General features: G+C 43.2%; 1 protein-coding gene across 8 annotated transcripts in view; it reads left to right on the top strand.

The window, feature by feature from the left end:
• The window catches only part of foxp1b (forkhead box P1b), a 142,106-nt gene that overhangs the window by 14,383 nt on the left and 110,175 nt on the right, over positions 1-17,548 (top strand). For all 8 annotated transcript variants that reach the window (XM_076141407.1, XM_076141417.1, XM_076141416.1 and 5 more), the window contains exon 2: positions 2,442-2,539. The gene's annotated coding sequence lies outside the window, so the exon portion shown is untranslated. The remainder of the gene's footprint in view (positions 1-2,441; positions 2,540-17,548) is intronic.

Here is a 17,548-nt window from a genome sequence, read left to right on the forward strand (position 1 = left end):
ATTTCACAACCGTAGCTGACGTATTTACAAGTAGCTGCAGTATTTCTAGCTCACTGTTGCGTCAGACCCTCTAGGTGATTTCATATTTTGTTTACTGTAGTCAATCAGGATCAGAAGTGTTGTCATTTCAGATCAAAGGTTTGGATACATCAGACTACGTTTATTGGCCACAATTTCCTAAAGGCTCTGTAGTCCAGACACGGAAGCTCAAGAGTCGGCAGATTTTCGGTCCGACCAAACACGACTAAATAAATTTACTGAGTGGCTCCTCCTCTCTGGTTGAATGTGTGATCATCAGTTAAATCGCCTCATGTAGTGTTTTGTTGACTGAAAACCTGAAGATTCTCAGCCCTCTGTGGAATATGGTCTAAGACGGGTGATTTAATCACACTCGTTGCCAGATGGTAATAGTAATGGTCCATTTTCCTATTTTCCAACCTCCATTAAACCAAAGGAGGAGCTTTCAGGTTTTATCTGTTGTTTTGGTGTTTTAGTATACATTTTCAGAAAATTATCAGACTGTGAAGCAGCCGACCTTTACTGATTAAATGCACCAGCCATCTTTCAGACCCCTTCCATATTCCTCAACAAGGAGTGACAGCTTCAACTACACCTGACTGGATTGCCTGGAAACTCACAAATGAGTGGCAATTAACACACACACTGCCAAGTGGCTGGATATGGAGTTTCTTCAGAAACTGACATGGTTTGTAATTTGAGTGAAAGGGGGGGATTATAACCACATGTTTTCAAAGTAGGAGTGAAGAAGTGTTGAGCAGCTGGCACGCAAAAGGCCACAAATGTGAGAACACTTAAATTTTGTAGATAAAGATTCTTAAGTTAATGCTGTTGTCTTAGCGTGCAGTATATGTTATTTATAGTATATGTATTTGGGTTTTTAGACTTTTTATGGACAGATTACATCATAAAACCTAACAAGCACTTAAATCCAGTGCGTGCTAATTTGCTATAAAGACTCAAATCACAGTGACTTCTAAGGTGTATTCACTCTCTGGCTACTTTAACATCTCTTTTGTGAGACCACACATAAATCCAGAGTTTAGAATCCTCTAATGAAGTAGTTTCTAAAGCTCAAGTTGTTTGATTAGTGCAGTATGTAGTATTCACAGCCATGCACCATATGTACTAAGTGTACATGCTGAGGGGCCATGTGTCAGTGGTCTTAGCTTGAAGCCAGGGCCATGTTAAAAGCAAGCGCTGCATTGAGCGACATGGACATACAACAGCGTGGCCATAAATTCATCGGGGTGAAGCTGTTGGGATCAACATATTTTTGGAAGTCATGATAGGCATGCAAGTGAGTAATCAGAGGGGTCTTATCTGGGGCCGATGGTGGGCCCAGGAATGTGGACGGGCTGTGGAAACAACGGCTGCACTAATGGGGTTAGTTGAATTCCATACTGGTGAATTATGAGCAGTTGGGATGTCAGGCCTGTGGTTTGTTGTGTCTGGTTGGGATCTACACCGCTACACACAGAAACAAGAGTTGCAGATTTTGTTTCTGACACGCTTTCTCACAGGCCCAGCCAATTAATTGGGAGCTGGATTGTTTTGCTCCGCTGCCGGAGATGGAGCCACATTAAACACTACAGTCATACACGCATATATCATGGGGCAACAACCCACACATGCAGCCATGACTCTTATGACAGCGACAAAACCAGAAGCTATTCATTCTGCTGCCTCATTTGCATGATCTGAACTGTATCTGGAAGTCATTAGCATCTTTCCACTTGTTTATCTGGCTACAGATGAATGATTTAGAGCTTAACACAAGGTTTTCTGAATAAACAAAACGTCCCGCTTGTTTCTGATGTTTTTCTAGTTGTACCAGTCATGCATCATTTATGTAAAAACGTGTAATATTTTAGATATTTGGTTTATTACGGAGGTGGACACCACAGCAGATGTCAGGAGTTTGTAGGTCACTGTGACAGTGTGTGTACAGTCTCCAGGGCAAAGTGACTGCAGGGATTTGCAAATTTGTGTTGTCATATCATTATGCACTCTTTCTGTTGGGGGTTCACATTACCTTTTTGTATTAAACAGTATCTCAGCATTTTTGCCTTTCACTGTGCAGTATTGTCGTTTACCACAGCAGTATTCATATTTGCACGCATAATTCTTTTCAAATAAGATGAGTTTAAGTATTTAGGCCAGGAGACGCCAAGAGGAACCAATGTCTCACAGTGTGTCGAGTACTTGTGGCTGGCGTTGATCACGTTTTTACTTTTGCTTCTTATGTCATCTCTGTACATGTGGGCTGAGCGAACCACAGTAGGGGCTTTCCCCGCCTTTCACTTCCTGTTTGTAATCGTTGTATTTTTTCTCTTTCCTTCCTTCTCTCTCTCTCTCTCTCTCTCTCTCTCTCTCTCTCTTTCTCTCTTTCTCTCTTTCTCTTTCTGTCGCTTTGTTTTAAGTGTCATCTGTGGAGCGCTGATGGTCCCGCCCTCAAGACTGCAAGCTGAATTTCGATTGGAAGAATGACGCCCCAGTCTGTTGCGCACCAGTGATTAGGGTATGTAGCAATTCTTCCTCTAAGCCCTCTTTTATTTGATATGTTTCCTAGCTGAGGAGTTTCTCTAAAGTGCTCCTAGCTCTGACTTACTGGGCCCATTTGCATTAGGTCATAATTAGAGCCCAACCAACTTATGTAGAGCTTTTCATCAGTTTTATTGTCCACGCCAGTGAGGATGGAAATGGTACAGAGTATCGAAACATCTTCATCCTCATTATGTTAAGTGGAGTGTTTGGATTTGTATTCGATGTAATACAATGAAGACAGCAGGAAAACACTTTCAAGTTAAAATGCATTGTCACAGTATTTATCACATATTTTTTAATAGTTATTGTCATTTTATTGCAATCTCCACCTTATCTGAAATAAATTCAATGTTTGACTTCAGTTAATGCGTTATATTGCCCTCTAGTCAAATTGTGCACCGTCAGCTGCTTTGCGTTCATGCCTCTCCTTTGTTTTTAATATCTTTGGCATACTGTAGTCTTTCTGTCCCTCTGCTCACCTCTGTTTGCCCCGTGAGCCCTGATTGGCTGAATACTTTCTGCGCTATAGCCTGGCTGCTTGCCAGCCTGACTGCCAGTGGCTGCCTTGCCCCCTGATCAGAAGAGAATGTGACATTTGTGCAGAGGTAATGGAATCTGTGTGCAATTAAATCTCTGACTGTGAAGAGGAGTCTATCTCCTCCCCGCTCCCCCCGGTCTCCTGCCATTCCCAGCAGCAGGGGGGGTCAGGCACGATGATGAAACCGGCCCAGCAGGCCCCTCGCTGCACCCTCTTCCCCGGTCTCCATGTCAGGTTGCATTTTTTAACTTAGACAGCACTAACCCTGCCGCTATCTGGCAATTAATTACAGAAAATGTCAATTAAGAATCTCCTCAAATATTGTGTGAAAATTAATTTTCAATTAAAAAAATCACATTACAAGGCTCCAACTCTGGCATTAGTTTAATGAATTCTGCTGCAGGTGACAGTTGTTATTTTGCGTGCTGTGTGGTGTCGGCCTCTTCGGGATTTGTTTGATAAAGGTTTAAAATGGAATAAAGGAAGGGGTTGGAGAAGAGAGAGCGAGAGCAGGAGAGTTGGCAGGATTGAGAGAGCAAGGAAGCGAGAGGGGTGGGAATGGGAGGTGGGAAGAGAAGCAGAGGGCAGATCCATGCATGGTTGAGAAGAGGGTCATATCTCTGTGCTCCTCTTCCTCTGCTGCCCTGCCACTACACTTAACGCCTCATTTGTGGGCTTTGTGGCCAATGGCTTGAGTCTGTGATCTGTTGCCATAAAAGGCAGATTTTCCCTCTGCTGATGGGGCACTTGGTTGTGGGTAATGTCAGACCCCCTCTATAGGCGGACTCGTATCTAATGTGTATCCCCATCAGGGCCGCTCATAAACATAAAACTCTCTGGCTGCCATTGTACTTAGTGGGGTTGGTGCTGCAGGACTGAGCCACGCCAAGCAAGCATTTCCCTTGAACCCGTTTGGGAGTTGTTCTATCTGGGTTCTACGCTCACCGTGGGTGGACAGGGAGGATATCCAGGTCAAGGTTTGGTGGTGTCTTGATTCTTCCCTGTGTCGTTTACACAGCATATATCTGTGACTGAAAGGACCGTTCAGACTTGATACACTCAGCAGATCATCCACTGGACACTTCGAGCAGCAGCGTGTGAATGCATAATACGGAATGACCGCCCCAGCCGTCCCAGACTATTAAAACAATGTCAGTTGAAGGACTGTTGTTGTTCTTTTGTTGGTGCCGATCTCTGAACCGAGCTATAATTCAACTCTTTTCTCATGTGATTGTCTCTTTTTTCTGCTGTGCTTCTCATTCAGCTTTCCCTTCGAATGTATTTTGTCGTGATGAATTATTTATGTCAGTGCTGGTTGAAGGGAATGTTGTCTTAGAAAATAACAGGGTCACTCTGTTTCTCTTTTCTTCTGCAGCCAAGGGTTAATTTGAAGCAACAGTCAAATGAACCTCCGGGTGTCCGCGCTCTAGTATGGTTTGCAGTGAAAGCAGCTGGGTCTTCCTTTATTCGCTAACATCATGCTAAACAAATATAACATTATTCCTCTTGACTCTTTGCCTAAATGTGTGAAACAGAGGAAAAGGCTTTGCTCGCGGAAGGCGGGAGAAAGAGGCTCACTACATTAGTGTCATTTGGATAGTGAATTAGATCCGCCTGACAGATAGATGTGGAAAATTGTTTTAATTGTATAATTATCTGTGGTTAGCCACTTGTGCGGAAAAGTGCTGTGATGTGGGTGAAGGCCAGGGAAGAGCACATTTCGGCCTTTATGTGCTTATTTTGTCTTTGCACAGGAAATGAACAACAATCAGTGGCTCTGAGGATAAAACATCAACATACACAAGCTTACACACACACACTCACACTCCCCATGGGCAGGCTGAGACATGCTCAGTCAGATGCTCTCTTTAATGTGTCTGGTCAGTGAGTCTTTTCCTCAGGCAAAGAACAGGATGCCTGTAGCCATCTGACCAAATGTAACAGTTAGGCAGCATATGGTCTGATTAATACTGCTGGCTGTCTGAAAAGAGAAGGCAGTCATATCTGTATCCTGCTTGATCGGTGGCTCTGATAAAGCCGGGGACAAAATATTTGTTTCCACATTCAGGCCTGATTTCCGTCTAGCTCAAGTACATTTTTAATTGAATAATATTTACAAGAACAGTTGACAAGAGGAGTTTCATATCTCCAGTGTGTTTCACCACCGGCAGCGTCCGCACCGAAAGCTTGCCGATTTGCCTTTCAGGCTCTTCATGACAGATCAGGTACTGAATGATTTTTCAAGCCTGGTGGGCAATGCTTAACCCAGGCCATAAAACGGATGCGCTGCAGTCTGCCGCTGCATGCAATTTTCAACTCAACTCATTCAAGTGGAATAAAACAATGCAAGGAGTGCTTGGGGACTGTGGGCCTGGAAGGTCTCAGTCTTGGAGGAAAAGTAGGAGGAGGAAGTAGGACAATATAAACATTCAACGGAGGTGCTACCACATGCATCCCCTGTAATGACTGGATGTGCTGCTTGCCAGCTAGGTCTTCTGTATAATCAGGGACATTAGGTTTTGTAATGTGCACAACATTTTATTCACCACAACAAATCCAAACAGGCCTGTCACACTCATCCACACAGTCAGATACTCGCACACTGAGCCCGTCGAGGGAGAGCCTTGCAACACAGAGCAATTTGTGGACTGAGAGCGCGCCCCGTCTCAGTTGTTGCCTTCATCATGCTCTGTTGATCAGTCGCATCTCCTGTGATAATGCACAGGGGATTAGCAGGTAACAAGGCAGCAGTGGTCCTCAGAGGATCGTGCGCGTGGCTTTGAATGTCTCGCACAATGTTACACAATGGGAGGAGGCGTAGCACCAAATGGTGATTTCCCGACTGCACGGGGAGCCTCCTCCAGGATAATGTGTTAATGAAAGGTGACAGGAAGGACTCAGGGTCTGGGACGAAGCTGGGGCAGCTGGTCAACGCAGGAGAATAGGAAGCGGCGTGCACCCGGGCTAAAGTGCAGCGAGAAGCAAATTAAAGCTCATATCTGCCATCTCCCTCGCCTCCCTGCACTTTCCTGTTTGGACTTGAAGGTGATTGGGAGCCAAGGCGGTGACAGTTGACGGAAGCTGTGCGGAGGAGAGAGTATTTATTTACAGTGAGACGCTGCGATGCTTGTTCAGGATGCGGTTTCACGCAGGATGTGCCGTTCTCCCCTCTCCCCCTCTTTCCACCCACACACACATCACACGCACACACACTCCTCCTCCTCCCGTCTTTCTTACCCACCCTCGCACTACAATCCCTAGGTTTGATCATCTCAGAAGAGTGGGAAGTGGATTTATCCGGGAGGAGGGGTCGGCCTGCTGCGGGGCTGCATTGTGTAAGAGCGCGGACCTGGACGCGGCTGGCGGAGAGCTCACTCAGCACGTCTTCCTGCCTGGCCTGGGGAGGTGGGACTATTGTCAACACAGGTCACTGAGAAAAAGGGCGCGTGAAGAATCAAGGCCGAGTCGTGCGACCGAGATCTTCTTAGAAAAGGGCAACGATGTGTAGCCGTGTGCACATCAGGACAGGTAGAGGCCGCGAGAAATGATTTGCATGTGCGATAGATGTGTAGGAGAGTGTATGAGTAAGGGAGAGGGCAAAGGCAAGTGTGTCTACCCTTCCAGGCATTCCACCTAGTAAAGCATGGGTTAGGGGGTGTTGGAGGTGTGTAAATCCCAGTAATTACACCGTACGCACTACTTCAGTACAATTACCTCTGTCGTCACCCTGCAGTAGCGTTGTCCTATTACGGTAAGCTGCTCATTTTAAAGGCGCATTTGTGTGCGCAGCATTATTCCGCACCACCCAAGAGCAGACATGCAGGATGTTTCACTTTATTAGTCAGATAAACGCTTTTAAATCTGGAATCCGGCGCTTTTTCGCCTGGTGGGGTAGAAAAGCGATCCGAGCCTGGGAGAGCGGCGTGAGCCATGCCGATGCCTGCTCGCAAGCTGTCGTGTCGGCACTAGTCCGCCCCAAAAGTTTCAAAGGCAGGTTTTATGACCTGCCTTTCAGCCTCATCTACGTGGACAGAGGCATCTAAACTCTGGAGAACCTGCCACATAAAACGCACATCTGTTAAAGCCTAAATTGTAAAACAGCCCCTCGTCTCCAGGCAGCTTTAATAATACACTTAAAGTATAGCTTATTATACTCCCCGCAGCAACAACATCAACGATTGTCTTATATTCAGTACTTTTGATCAGCTCTGGCATGCGTTGTGTGTTAATGTCTTTTTGAATGGGTTTGACCTTGAGAAATAGCAGTGGATATTTTATCTTTTGGACAAATATGTGGAAGATGGTGTCTGGATGAGAGATGTTGTTCATTAGTTGCCTACAGCAGGTTAGACATTATTGCTACCATTGGTTGATTGGGAAGTTCTTCTTTTGTTTGTGTTTGTTTCTTTCACTGCCTTTCTCAAGACCCATTTCCTCAAGAATTAACAAATTCATGTTGTCAGGTCATGACCCGAGCCAGAAAATGCATAACTAGTGACAGTCAAACATCAAAACAAGCTCTGTCATTCCCTCACATTGATTTGTAAAGATAACAAGTTCACACCAGTTGGGTGACAATCACATTGTGGTCAGTAATACAAGGGGCCTTTTTTTCACTTTTGATGTGAGTCTTTAGGGGCATACATGTAGTATATAGTGGCAATTTTGCTCTTTGTGCTTTCATTGTGTCCTCTTATCAAAGGTGTGAATGTCAAGCATGCGCACCTAAGTTTTCCTGGTTATAGACTTGACTGAGACCCCATCCTCAAACCGGACTCGGTGCAAGTGTGATGTGCTGGGTTCACTCGTCTGATTGGGCTGGATGAAGCCATGTAGGTTCAATAATGGCTCACTTTTAGGGCCTACATATTACACTCAATCTAAAGTCTTCAGATTTAACACCACACGATCTATCAAGTGCTGCGAGCGATGCAACTTTTGTTAATATTGGGACATAGTTATGCATCTACGCTGACTCTTGAAGAGGAAGTGTGGCTGGTGTGTGGCTGGAAGCATTCAGCACTCCTGCCCTCCTTCCTCCCTCCACCCTTGTTTGTTTGCTGTGTGCCAGCAGGTTCTTTCAGGGGGCAGGGCTCCACTGGATCGGTGAACTTGGCTTCAGAATCCACACAAACAACACCGAGGGGAGGAGGGACACAAAAACACAGCGTGCTAAATCCCAGGGCTGATTTGAGGTTTGTTCAAAGACAGCTGGAAAATAACCTGAGGGAGCGCCACTGTACACAGCAAAGCATTCCTCTTTGAAGTGACCATGACTTACCAGAGAGGAGTTTGATGTACCTTGTTGTGTGTGTGTGCAGGGGTTATTAGTAATGGAAAAACCCCCCAAGTTGGAGAGAAGACTGCCCCCCATGTGTAGCCATGATGATAAAGGTTTTCCTCTACATATTTTCAATCGTTACAGATATTGAAGATTGTGTTTGTGACTCCACCAAACAGTAAATTAAAAAGAAAAGCAAAGAATGTTAACAATATCAAAACCTATGAACACATATGAAACATATGAACGTGTCAAACACAGACTGAATGTGCACGCAGTAAATATGAAAGGCGTTCATATAGAGTAGATTTGAAAGAAAAGTGCCTCCTGTTGCTGAACACTTTTCTCATTCTGAAATCATGTTTGTGCTCAGCATTTTAAGCCCGACAGCATGGGAGGACGTCGTGCGTTATCTGTATTTAAAACCAGTAAAGAGTTGGATTTAGCCTAAAGTACATGTAAATATTGGAGCGGAGAGGCCTGTTTCTTAATTTACGAGTTGTGATGAATGCACCTCAAAGCTCATTCTCATTTTGTAAACCAAAGTTGCTCAAACACAAGCAAATGTAGCCAATTCTGGGAATGTCAAATAAATCCCAGATTGTTTAAGTGGAGCTTTGCACAGGGCCAGAGTACACAGCTCCAGCACCTGTTATGACTGAAGGCACAAAGTGAACAGTCTCAAAGAATCAACAACGTATTTATTCCTTCGGTTGCGTCTTACGCCCGTTGTTAGTAATCGATTTTGACAACGTGGTTACATTTTACGTGAACGGGGAAAGTTTTGTTATGTAGTGTTGTGGCAAAAGCTGTATTTGAGCATAAGCTTGGTCTTAGGTCTAATTGATGTTTTGGAAGATGAGCTCAATTGGATGAGTCATTAGGCTTATTACCAGAGTTTTAATAAACGGCCAAAAGAGGAGGAAAAAAAACCCCTCCATGGTGGAATTTTCCCCTCATATAACAGCAGGTTGGATTGGTAAAAGGCAGATAATATATGTGCGAGATTGATCAGTGAGTAGCGACCCCATTATCTCCTGAGATGTTAATTACACTGTGCTCAGCTTGCATGTCAAAAGGCAGATAATTGAAGAAGGTAAAAGATGTGCCACACTTTATTTATGCTTTCACTCCGCGCTAGTGGAAGATCTGCTTTCTTTCACTCTCTCTCTCTCCCTTTCTCTCACACTCATTATTCTCCCTTTTCCTCTTTTTTCCCCCCGGCCATTTATTTATTGTCATATAATATTACTTTGTCAGAGTTGATAGATTTGGGAGAGAAACTATTCACAGTCTTGTGGATATTCTTCCGTCTTGTCTCTGTATTCCAGGCCATAAAAAAAGTTTTCTTTTATATTATCTAAATCAAATGTTGTGGTCGAAGGCTCCAGCAGAGTGTGATTTTCGTTGGTTGCAGACAAAAGTTAACAATTGTGACAGAATCGAGATGAAATCTGCAGTCGTCAATCCAAAACATTGGCACAAGATAGCGGTACGAGACACGGGACAGCCTGATACAAAATGTAGGACCAAAATCTCGCAGGTTGACGGCTGCTATTTAAAGTGTGAAGTGTTTGTTCTGCCTGCTGTAGTGCTGTGATTCACTTGGTGTTCTGACATGCATTGAGACAGTTAATGCCTTTAATAAGACCTTAATATACTGATGTAATTACTTCCCAGTTTGGTTTAAATATGAAGTTTATAAATACAAAGTCTCTCTTGAATGCCTCTAAGCCCAAAGAAGATGTCAATGCTGTTACATTTAATGCAAAAACAGAGCTCGCATTTCAACATGTGTTAAGTGTAATGATGTTTTCCTAGTAGCCCGTATTTGATTGGGTGCTTGCCTGTGTGTGTGTGTGTGTGTGTGTGTGTGTGTTTGTATGACCACAGCTGGTATGACAGTGTCCATTAATGTGCACACTGAGGTGAATGAGCCCCAAAACGCTTTTTAGGGTAATTCTTCAACTACGGTCCATTATGCGTCCCTCGACTATTTATGGAAAACATTTCACACTTTTTATTCTCGTCACACTTATTCAACATCCAAATGAACATAGATCCATGAAATCATAGCTTACTCTTTGTGTTTATTGTGTGACAATTGAGTTTGAAGAGTCAGTTCGAAGATTGTTTCAGTCTGAATTAAATGTTGCTATCATACCTGCAAACTCGTCTCAAGTTCGCGGATTTATGGGTTGGGTACGGTGAGCGGTGAGAACACAAGTTTCTGAGCACGGCAGATTGTTTTGATCAGAGCAGCCTCGTTTGAGTCGACTCTCCAATCAGAATATCAATTTGGGTTGTTGGAGTTCAGTGACTGTGACTTATTTAGTTTATCAACTGCTTGTTAAAACCGGCAATTATTTTTCATATTGCCGTTTTATTCACAAACTGCCCATACTAGTAAATAGCCTTGCTTCTCCAACGAACCAATGTCCAATAGTATGAGCACCTAATAACCCTGCAACTGTGTGCCGCGTTGCCATTTCCACCACTAACCCCCCCCCCCAGAAGATGCTGTCAGACTGATACCAAGATATGTTTTTTAAATATTTGTTTCATTTGTCTTAAAATCTGAATCAAATTGGACTGTAGCTGAAGAATGCCTCAGAAGCGGCTGTCACATTCCCTTTTGTTTCCCACACAGCAGGGTGTCTGTTGACCTCCTATTTACACTGCATATGTTTTAGGGGACACAATGTACCTAAAAAGCAAACCAAACAAAAATCTTGTTTGTCACTTGCTTACACAGATAACGTCAAAACAATTTTCCTGTGGTTTCCTGTGGAGAACTGCGGTGTCTCTCTGCGCTGCAACATACAAATGCACCTAAGTGCCGTCTGCACTTTTTTTCACACACTTGCGCACACACAAACACACAGCCTTCCTCCGCTTTATGTGTTTTCGTCTTAACTCGGTGCAGAACACGAAGGGAGTGGCCAAACGGCGGGTCAGCACACCTCAGGCGCCGATGGACAGCTGCTCGGATGATTTAGTGCATCACCTGGTGGACACTGTTAAGAATGAGCACAGCATGATGGGAAAGAAGTGGGACGTACAATTTGGTGACAGTACCCCGCTGCCTCACACTGTGGCGTTTCCATTCACCGTCACTCTTCAGCTTCACATATTTGTATACTCGATCCCTTCAGCCTAAACGTCCCTTCATAATCAGGATCTCTACCAAATTTTGAACCACAGATCTATTTTCATCCTTTAACATGCAATCATTGATCAATAACTGGATCAGGGAGTGTATTCTTTAGGTTTTACACGATTTATTTATGGAGATTGTTGACCTTTGGGGATTCCAGAGCAGCCTCAATGTGTTTGAGAGACTTTGTAGAAGCTGTACAGAAATATAACATTTGGACATATTTCCATTTCTGTACTTTTTGGATCACTTTAGAAAGCAGACAGTTAGACAGAAGTGTGCAAATAGAAAGATCCAGAGGCGGCCTTGCAGTGAGGCGTATGTGGGAAGTGTTGAAAGAAGAAACGGTGTAAACTCCTCCTCTTCCTAACAGGAAACCCAGTATGGAGATGGAGCTGTGTGGAGCTGTAGTTACAGGTTCACCTCATTTCTGACATCACCACCCGTCTACACACTAAAGGATCAGACACACACAAGCAACTTCAAACTGTTCTTTTGTACTGCTTATTTAGTTTTGTCTGACCAATATCTGGAAGCTATTACCATCCTTCCACTTGTTTATCTGCCTTGTCAGTAAGACAGAAATGTCTGTTTAGCAGAGTCAACTTGAGCTTTCATCGAATTTACTGTTTTATTGTATTTAGCAAAGTGTTTTTTTTCTTTGCCCTTATTTTGTTCGCTATTTGTTTGCCAGAGAGAGAGAGAGCTCGGTGTTCTTAGATGCCAGCCTGCAGTGTTTTGCAGTGGCGGTGCAGCCTTATCTGCGCTTGAGGTCTGTACTTTAATGGGCTTTATTGATCTAAACAACATCAGGGGTTGCGGTGATGTTATTAAGGCAGAGATAACTTCTGTGTAATTCCACTCCAACAATATATTAGCCTTTTATTGGTCTAAATAACTTTGCCTTTTAGACAGTAATGCACCAGTAAGTCACAGCGGCTCTTCATGTCGGCAGGATCTTAATAAAGCATTTCCTCTGGACATCCTGCTGCGGAGAGAGTGAAAAACGGCAGGTTAAAAGGCATGCTGGGAAGTTTCCATGCCATCACTGTAAATTATCTCTTTTGAATGCATAAATAAAAGCAGAGGAGATTCGAACAGGAAGGGGCAGTAGGGATATCGGTGGACATTTGCACAGTAACGGTTTCACCTTTTCACACACGGCGGTGCTGAAAGAGGAATGGTGCAGGTTTCCCAATAGAAGACTGGATGGAATAGGAACATCTGCATGTGGACAGTAGCAGACTGGTGTTGTTTTATTAGCACAGGGTTGGAGCTAATTTGTTGATTTGTTGAGTCTTTCTTGATGTGTGCTACATGTCCCACCCAACCAGAAACAAATCTATGTTCTAAATAAGTAATTTTTTGCGGTCTTACTATACAATTTAATGATGACACTTATACAAGCGTCATGTGTGAAGGTGTGTTTAATTGTTGCTGTTTGCTTTTCTATTTCATATACGTGACATCGATGGGTTTTTGACTCCTGCTCTCATTATTTCAGACATTTTCTAAAGTACATTATTGATAAATGTAGCCATAGTTCTTTGAATTGCAATACAATCTGTGTAATGTTCACATATTGTGTGTGTGATAAATGTGGAATTAATTCTGCCATCAGAAGGTTAGCTAGTTATTGTTGGTGTTTTCATTATTGGTGGCCCATCCGGTTAGGGCAAAGTTCTTTACGGAGTGCTCCAATATTTCCTTCCTTTCAAGGGCAGCATATATCTAATATTTATATGAAATAACGAACCCATTTATCTGGAAGTGTATTTTCAGGGGGTGGGGGGAGGGATTTTATAATTTGCAGCTATTTAAAGCCTCGGTTTTGGTAATGAATTATTTTGTCATCTCGACTGTGATGAGATTCATCTTTAATAACTGTAACAATTATTTTATTAAAAAGAGAAGCCATGCATTATGGCTATCTCACCAAGGTCTCGAGCAGGAAGAAATTCTCATTAAGAGCATTATATTACCCCGGTGTGCTTTCAGTTGGATGTCCCGCTGAAATTACATTAGGTGTCAACAATGTTTGTGTTAGAAGTAAGCAGTCATATTTACAAAGGCCGGGTTTTTCATTTGCAGGTGACACTGGGAGATGTATTAAAAAAAGATACTAATGCTGCGTATCTGATTAAGTCACTTGCACAAGGAAACTTCTCTAATGTGTTGACTTTTAATATAAAGCAATGTAATATTATGCAAGTCGTCAGCGTAGATGTTCTGTACATTTTGCAATTATTTAGTCGTCAGCACTCTTCGTTCTCAATATCACGGCCCCGCCCAAACTTGTAGGCATCAGGTTGTTTGGTTGATGATTGATTTATCAGTGTCTTTTCATCTTCTTCCTGTGTTTTTTCAGATGGTTTGCATGGTGCGCAGCATTGTGTTTTCTTAATGGTTTCAGGCCCAGGGTTGCTGCTAATGACATGGTTGTAATTGTTTGTCAGTGTGATAATGTGTGATTTCCTGTTTCCATGTGAAGTTGGACATTTGATGAAGGAGGGATCTTGTCATGAAGACAAAGTGCTGTCATTTATCACCAGCTAAATGAGCTTCTCTCCAGACATCCTCAACGCCTTTTCAATGGCGATAATATAGTCAGAGATTAATTTCTGTGGTAGCTGCTATGATTTCGGTACTTTCTTGTGCACTGCATGAAGAAGAAACCCCCAAAATCCTCCTCTCTTGCATCTGTACTTGAGAGAAAATTCTAGCAGATTATTACTTGAAACCGGCATCAATCAAGTGATAACTGTGCAACAGAAACTGCGAATGCGAGACGTAATAGTTTCACGTAGTCGCCTGGGTTGCATTCAGTGCTGACATATAAAAATCTGTTAACTGTATTTTGCAGAAAAGGCAGAAGTGAAAATAGTGAGTTTGGTAATCTCTTATTTTTAGTATTTGCCCAGAGTCATCGCTTCCTTAAACTGAGAACCAATTTCATCAACCCTAAAAGGAAATCCCTTATGAATTCATCTCACTGTAGTTGTCCTCATATTTCCTTCTCTAGACATTGATCTCTTAGGTGGTTCATAACATTAGTTGCTTACATGTATGGTTGACAGTGTTGTAGTTCAGTGATTCCAAATCTTGGTATGTACCTCAGCACTGGATATTACCAGTTTGAACAATGAATATCTGTTAAACTCCAACTTTCGATCAGACGAATACGCCTGACTTGCCGTATTTCAGTTTACGGTTTCTGTTTATCCTAATTTATGTTTTCATACATACAGTAGGCTATTTATATTGTTTTTTTTTCATTGTTTTGAACTAGGAGCGGTGTGAAATGCATTTTACATTGTTGTATTTCTGTGTTTATTATGGTGACAGGAGCCCTGTTCTAAAATAAAACAGGACAGGATGTTAAAATGTCATTTTACGTACCATTAGTAACCTGCAGACCTGGGAGCTGACTCCACATTATTTGGATTGTATTATCCACCCAGGATGGTTTTGTTGAAATAAAAACATTAATAAATAGTCTGAATAATCTGCTGGTGTCAGGGGGCAGCTGTTATGATACGGAGAGATGTTAACATTGATGACACATGATTTCACTTCAATTTCATTAATCAGTTCATTAATTTATCATTCAAAACCATGCACAATATTCCGTTCATCTAACATCATTTTTTTAAATAGAATATATTAAATAGAATATATTAGCAGATTTTTTTCAACAGTTAAATATTTCATTAATTGTTTATTCTATCAGTAGAATGTTACAATACAGTTGTGACAGCAGCATGAGAATATCACACCCCACTGTAGGGGTCCACTACAACACAAATATTGTAAGCGTAACAGTACTGGACTAACTTGACGAAGCTTGACTAACTTTCATACTTAGCATTGTTTTTGATGCACAGACTGCTTTTATTCTCATCAGACTGATTCCATATTGTGAGGTAAGGGTCAGATTCTTTCTAGTTAACAATGTAATGAGCTAAACAAGGCAAACAAAGGAGAGGTGTTCTGAATGGGTCTCCTGAGGGAGCTACTTATTGTCACGATTGCCCCTCTGTCTTTTCCTTCCACTTGGTATCGATTCATGTCTTCATTGGTTATGCTTCATCCGCTTTAGCACACATGGGTGGTGTAATCAGCTAAATGTAGCCTCTGCTTTCTTATTATTACCTGGGTGCTTAACACCAATGTTTTTTCCTTCAAGGACAAACGGTGTAGGAGAAGGCAGATCCTGTGTGAAGTCCCTGAGCTCTCACCGAGCAGCAGATCCCTTTTCAGCGCCAGCTGTTCTCTCAGATACACCAGGCCGTGCTGAAATTCTCTTAATATAATTCTGGAGGCTCAGGAGAATAGTGCAAAACAAGCGTGCCAGCGAGGAGGGCGTTGAATTTTTCATCAGTGGGCCTCAACTCGCTGAGTTAGTGGGCAGTGCTCTCATTCATGAGCAGATGTTCAGCGCAGTTACACTCCGCAGTTAATGTGAACTTACTGGCCTCTCTGCCATTGGCTGCAAGGACGTTGGCAGCGACCTGGCATCTGAGAATTACTCTCAGTAAAAGGCGCAGGCCTGGAAAGCATAGCCATGGCCTTTTTTAGCCACTTCCCAGCCCTGGAGCTGGATCCTGGACAGAGGAAGGCACTGACAGCCCATCCGTCTTCAGTCCGACATTGATAAAACACTTGCCACTGTTTGCTTGGGGAGTAGCAATAAAATTCCTGCAGATAATTTTCACCAGTTTTACATTAATTTCTATTGACTTGCTCAGCATGAACCAGTACCAGTTGGCAAGCAAAGCACCCAGGTGAAAGATAAGCACCCATCGGTTCCAACCCCTGTTGTTAGGATGAAACAGTTGTGCATTAAATGTATAGTAGTTATTCCGGTACCCTTGAAAGAAGATATTTGTAGAAATAAGGCACCTGTGAGGAGATTGATTAGGTTTGATATGTTAGATTTGTTAGGTTTTAGGAGGACAGTAGGGACCTGGTTGGTCCCCAGCTGAAACTGTAATCAGCCTGGCGTGCTTAATCTTTGCCACAGCTTGGATTAGGCATGCATGGCCAAGCTGATTATCCTGTTTGATATGACCGTATAGTGTACGTGGATTGGTTATATTTTTCTTCTAACTATGTAAAAGGTCATTTGATGTAAATTGTCATTAACTGATCAACGTGTACCCGATTTCAGTTCAGTTCTCTTGCTGCCCCGGCCCGTGTTGTGTGAAAGTCAAGACGGTAAAGTTATGGGACTCAAACAGTGGGAATGACAAGCTCCTTGTTTCCTCTGCACGTCTCATTTTCACTTTCTAATTGGTCGTTTTCAGGTTGGCTTTACGAGAGCAAAACTAATTAGTGTTTCTAAATTCAGCAGAAAAAAGTCAGCCGGCTTGATTGTTCTGGTTTCCTCTCCTGTGTCAGGCGCTGAACAATAAAATAAGACTCTAATCATTTTGAAATTGCTCATATTTTTAAACCCCGGAGCTGAATGTCACTCCCGGTCTCTTGGCATTTTGTTTGGCATGATCAGGGAACAGTGTTTGCCCTCTCGCCTGCGTGCTCTCTTTGTGATTTGTGGGAAGTTTGGACTTGGGGCCGGTGGAAAAAACAACAATGCGCTGTGTTTTAGGTGGGGTTGTTTCTGCTTTGATTGGGAACGTCCTGCTGACAGGAGCAGCCCGGCAAGTTTACAGTAGCTGTGACATTGCTGTTACCTTTATTCACAATGCTCCAGCTGCAGCGAGCCCTCAGGAAGCCCAGCGCAGGCTCACATGGGCGGCTGGCGGCACACAGAGGGGAGAACGAGCCCTGTTTGAGTTGGCAGACTCTCCCCTCTCAGGGAACTTTTGCTGCCTCTGCAGAAAGGCCAGCGCTGGTGGCTCTGGCCGGGCGGCGGTGATTCTAGGGGCAGGATGGGCTTTTTCCACCTCTCCTCCCTTTCAGGAAACACATTTTGCAGTTTCTTCCCTCTGTGTTTGAAAACGGAGGGAAGGAGTTAAGGGGCACGGGGTCGCTGGGACTGAACGAC

The sequence above is a fragment of the Genypterus blacodes genome, unplaced genomic scaffold (assembly GCF_046128005.1).
Source record: "Genypterus blacodes isolate CSIRO-AG114 ecotype Tasmania unplaced genomic scaffold, CSIRO-AGI_Gbla_v1 ptg000017l_1, whole genome shotgun sequence".
Lineage (NCBI taxonomy): Eukaryota > Metazoa > Chordata > Actinopteri > Ophidiiformes > Ophidiidae > Genypterus > Genypterus blacodes.